The sequence below is a fragment of the Penaeus vannamei genome, chromosome 19 (assembly GCF_042767895.1).
Source record: "Penaeus vannamei isolate JL-2024 chromosome 19, ASM4276789v1, whole genome shotgun sequence".
Classification (NCBI taxonomy): Eukaryota; Metazoa; Arthropoda; class Malacostraca; order Decapoda; family Penaeidae; genus Penaeus; species Penaeus vannamei.
Window position 1 is genome coordinate 13,682,237 of NC_091567.1, and position 5,000 is coordinate 13,687,236.

Below are 5,000 nucleotides of genomic sequence, written 5' to 3' on the forward strand. Positions count from 1 at the left end.
ATTCTGTTCCGAAGTAAATGTTTCTGTTAGTAGCAACACCACAAAATGCTAATCGCCAGCTAACAAGTCTTTTTTTATGATTCACTACGTAGTTGTCTCTACATTAGACGTGGTTTTAATGCTCAACAGTTACCAGATTTTAGTTGTGTCATGTAGTTGAGTTTGTGAAAATTTCTAGTAAATCTGACCTATGTATATTTAGTATTTGTATAAACCCTTGATTAGGTGGTGGTATTTAAGGTTGTGTAGTTATATATGCATTTTTTCTTTTAAATAGTCGCTCAAATATAGTACATGCACGTAACATCCATAAACAGTTGCTTATATGCGATATGTACATCTAACACAATAAATGCTTCAGCAATGTGGATTGATACTAACATTTTATTTGATCACCTTACTACTCAGTTAGGGTTCGTATTACTTCACTAAAGTGTAAAATAAGAATCATTTTCACACTTGTCGGTGCACCCGTGCTCAGAACAATAATTTGATAACTATGGCCCTTATTCTATCAATAAAGTCTAAGGAAAGTAATCACGCACTGCTTTCGTCCAAAGTGTATTCACATGCGCAAATCATAGTCTTGATGCTGTAACATATGGTGGCTATTAAGACAAAATTCAACCTAAACAATCGTCAATCATTTTCATAAATGATACATAAAAAGATCGTTCTAATACGGCAGGGGTCGGCAACCTTTTGAACATAGTGTGGCAGTTTATGATTAATGCCATCTTATTAATAACCTTGCGTACCAGCATTTAGTATTTGTAATAAAAAAAATGTATACCTTTTACAATTTTACATTTATACTCATCATACTGTGAGAGTATACTGCTCCGTATCCCAGGAGGTTCCCTACGCAATTTGCAATTATATAATTTTTCTCCCTGAAGAACCTAGAACCCCATGAGAGTGGTAGCGGGCAAAGGAGGGGTTCTAGAATACGTGGGTAGTATGGTACCGTTTCAGCTGGCTTTCCCCATATAATCAAATATAAACTTAGTATATAAAACTAAATAGAAAAATTTCAACAAAAACAAATTGGTATTATTAGTACCAGCCTGTCCTAAAAACAATAGTGCCAGCCTGTCCACAAATATTAGTGCCAATCTGTCCACAAGCACTAGTGCTAACCTGGCTTCAAACACTAGTGCCAGCTTGTCCGCAAACACTAGTGCCAGCCTCTCCACAAACACTACTGCCAGCCTCTCCACAAACACTACTGCCAGCCTCTCCACAAACACTACTGCCAGCCTCTCCACAAACACTACTGCCAGCCTCTCCACAAACACTAGTGCCAGCCTCTCCACAAACACTACTGCCAGCCTCTCCACAAACACTAGTGCCAGCCTGTCCACAAACATTAGTGCCAGCCTGTCCACAAACACTAGTGCCAGCCTGTCCACAAACATTAGTGCCAGCATGTCCACAAACATTAGTGCCAGCCTTCCACAAACATTAGTGCCAGCATGTCCACAAACATTAGTGCCAGCCTGTCCACAAACACTAGTGCCAGCCTGTCCACAAACATTAGTGCCAGCCTGTCCACAAACACTAGTGCCAGCCTGTCCACAAACATTAGTGCCAGCCTGTCCACAAACATTAGTGCCAGCCTGTCCACAAACATTAGTGCCAGCCTGTCCACAAACACTAGTGCCAGCCTGTCCACAAACATTAGTGCCAGCCTGTCCACAAACATTAGTGCCAGCCTGTCCACAAACACTAGTGCCAGCCTGTCCACAAACACTAGTACCAGCCTGTCCACAAACATTAGTGCCAGCCTGTCCACAAACGCTAGTGCCATCCTGTCCACAAACATTAGTGCAAGTCCAGAAAAAAAATAGTGCCAGCCTATCCACAAACACTAGTGCCAGCCTAACCACAAATGTTAATTCCATCCTGTCCCCAAACACTAGTGCCAGCCTGTCCACAAACACTAGTGCCAGCCTCTCCACAAACACTAGTGCCAGCCTCTCCACAAACACTAGTGCCAGCCTGTCCACAAACACTAGTGCCAGCCTGTCCACAAACACTAGTGCCAGCCTTTCCACAAACATTAGTGCCAGCCTGTCCACAAACACTAGTGCCAGCTTATCCATAAACATTAGTACCAGCCTGTCCTAAAAACAATAGTGCCAGCCTGTCCACAAATATTAGTGCCAACCTGTCCACAAACATTAGTGCCAACCTGTCTACAAACACTAGTGCCAACCTGTCTACAGACACTAGTGCCAGCTTGTCCACAAACACTAGTGCCAGCCTGTCCACAAATACTAGTGCCAGCCTGTCCACAAACACTACTGCCAGCCTCTCCACAAACACTAGTGCCAGCCTGTCCACAAACACTAGTGCCAGCTTCTCCAGAAACACTACTGCCAGTCTCTCCACAAACACTAGTGCCTGCCTCTCCACAAACATTAGCGCCAGCATGTCCACAAACCCTAGTGCCAGCCTGTTCACAAACACAAGTGCCAGCCTGTCCACAAATATTAGTGCCAGCTTGTCCACAAACACTAGTGCCAGCCTCTCCACAAACAGTGCCAGTCTGTCCACAAACAGTGCCAGCCTGTCCACAAACATTAGTGCCAACCTGTCCACAAACATTAGGGCCAGCCTGTCAACAAACAATAGTGCAAACCTGTCCACAAACATTGGTGACAACCTGTCCACAAACATTAGTGCCAGCCTCTCCACAAACAATAGTGCCAGCCTCTCCACAAACACTAGTGCCAGCCTGTCCACAAACACTACTGCCAGCTTGTCCACAAACATTACTGCCAGCATGTCCACAAACACTAGTGCCAGCCTGTCCACAAACATTAGTGCCAGCCTGTCCAGAAAAAATAGTGCAGGCCTATCCACAGACATTAGTGCCAGCCTGTACACAAGTACTAGTGCCAGCCTGTCCACAAACATTAGTGCCAGCCTGTCTACAAACACTAGTGCCAGCCTGTCCACAAACACTAGTGCCAGCCTGTCCACAAACATTACTGCCAGCCTGTCCAGACACATTAGTGCCAGCCGGTCCAGAAAAGATACTGCCAGCTTGTCCACAAACACTAGTGCCAGCCTGTCCACGAACATAAGTACCAGCCTGTCCACAAACATTAGTGCCGGCCTGTCCACATATATTAGTGCCAGCCTGTCCACAAACATTACTGCCAGCCTGTCCACAAACATTACTGCCAGCCTGTCCAGAAACATTAGTGCCAGCCTGTCCAGAAACATTAGTGCCAGCCTGTCCACAAACACTAGTGCCAGCCTCTCCACAAACACTAGTGCCAGCCTGTCCACAAATACTAGCGCCAGCCTGTCCACAAACATTACTGCCAGCCTGTCCAGAAAAAAGTGCCAGCCTGTCCACAAATACTAGTGCCAGCCTGTCCAGAAAAAAATAGTGCAGGCCTATCCACAGACATTAGTGCCAGCCTGTCCACAAACACTAGTGCCAGCCTATCCATAAACATTAGTACCAGCCTGTCCTAATAACAATAGTGCCAGCCTGTCCACAAATATTAGTGCCAACCTGTCCACAAACATTAGTGCCAACCTGTCTACAAACACTAGTGCCAGCCTGTCCACAAACACTAGTGCCAGCCTGTCCACAAATACTAGTGCCAGCCTCTCCACAAACACTACTGCCAGCCTGTCCACAAACACTAGTGCCAGCCTCTCCACAAACACTAGTGCCAGCCTGTCCACAAACACTACTGCCAGCCTGTCCACAAACACTAGTGCCAGCCTGTCCACAAACACTAGTGCCAGCCTGTCCACAAACACTAGTGCCAGCCTGTCTACAAACACTAGTGCCAGCCTGTCCACAAATATTAGTGCCAGCCTGTCCACAAACACTAGTGCCAGCCTGTCCACAAACACTAGTGCCAGCCTGTCCACAAACACTAGTGCCAGCCTGTCCACAAACACTAGTGCCAGCCTGTCCACAAACACTAGTGCCAGCCTTTCCACAAACACTAGTGCCAGCCTGTCCACAAACACTACTGCCAGCCTGTCCACAAACACTAGTGCCAGCCTGTCCACAAACACTAGTGCCAGCCTGTCCACAAACACTAGTGCCACCCTGTCCACAAACACTAGTGCCAGCCTGTCCACAAACACTAGTGCCAGCCTGTCCACAAACACTAGTGCCAGCCTGTCCACAAACACTAGTGCCAGCCTGTCCACAAATACTAGTGCCAGCCTCTCCACAAACACTAGTGCCAGCCTGTCCACAAACACTAGTGCCAGCCTGTCCACAAACACTAGTGCCAGCCTGTCCACAAACACTAGTGCCAGCCTGTCCACAAACACTAGTGCCAGCCTGTCCACAAACACTAGTGCCAGCCTCTCCACAAACACTAGTGCCAGCCTGTCCACAAACACTAGTGCCACCCTGTCCACAAACACTAGTGCCAGCCTGTCCACAAACACTAGTGCCAGCCTGTCCACAAACACTAGTGCCAGCCTGTCCACAAACACTCGTGCCTGCCTCTACACCGTGTGTGTGTGTGTGTGTGTGTGCATTTATATGTGTGTGTGTGTGTGTGTGTGTGTGTGTGTGTGTGTGTGTGTGTGTGTGTGTGTGTGTGTGTGTGTGTGTGTGTGTGTGTGTGTGTATACATATATATATATATATATATATATATATATATATATATATATATATATATATATGTCACAGCTTTTTTGTGCTGAAACTTGCTGCCATTAAATATTGCAGCATATTTTTGTCCATAATTTAAGGAGCATCGCTGTCCACCAGATGTCGCTTGCTTATTTCTTAATCAGCTGGTCACTGTTACCAACTAACGGCAGAATGATTTAGTTCTCTGCTGTTAATTCACTTATCCCTCAATTAAACAAGAAAAATAAAACTTGGATTTGTGAAATTAAATATTGTTACACCCTAAATTTGATTTAAATCCCTATAAGTAACATAAATTAGTAGCATTGCCACCATCCAAATTGTTGTTTTGACATCAGAAGGTACTCCGAAA

The 5,000-nt window shown here is 45.6% G+C and overlaps 1 protein-coding gene across 1 annotated transcript in view; it reads left to right on the top strand.

The window, feature by feature from the left end:
* LOC113821009 (uncharacterized) overlaps positions 1 to 956 on the top strand; it is a 9,778-nt gene extending 8,822 nt beyond the window's left edge. Inside the window, exon 2 of the mRNA XM_027373436.2 lies at positions 1 to 956. This exon is cut by the window's left edge and continues 1,777 nt beyond it. The gene's annotated coding sequence lies outside the window, so the exon portion shown is untranslated.
* Positions 957 to 5,000: the final 4,044 nt, after the last annotated feature.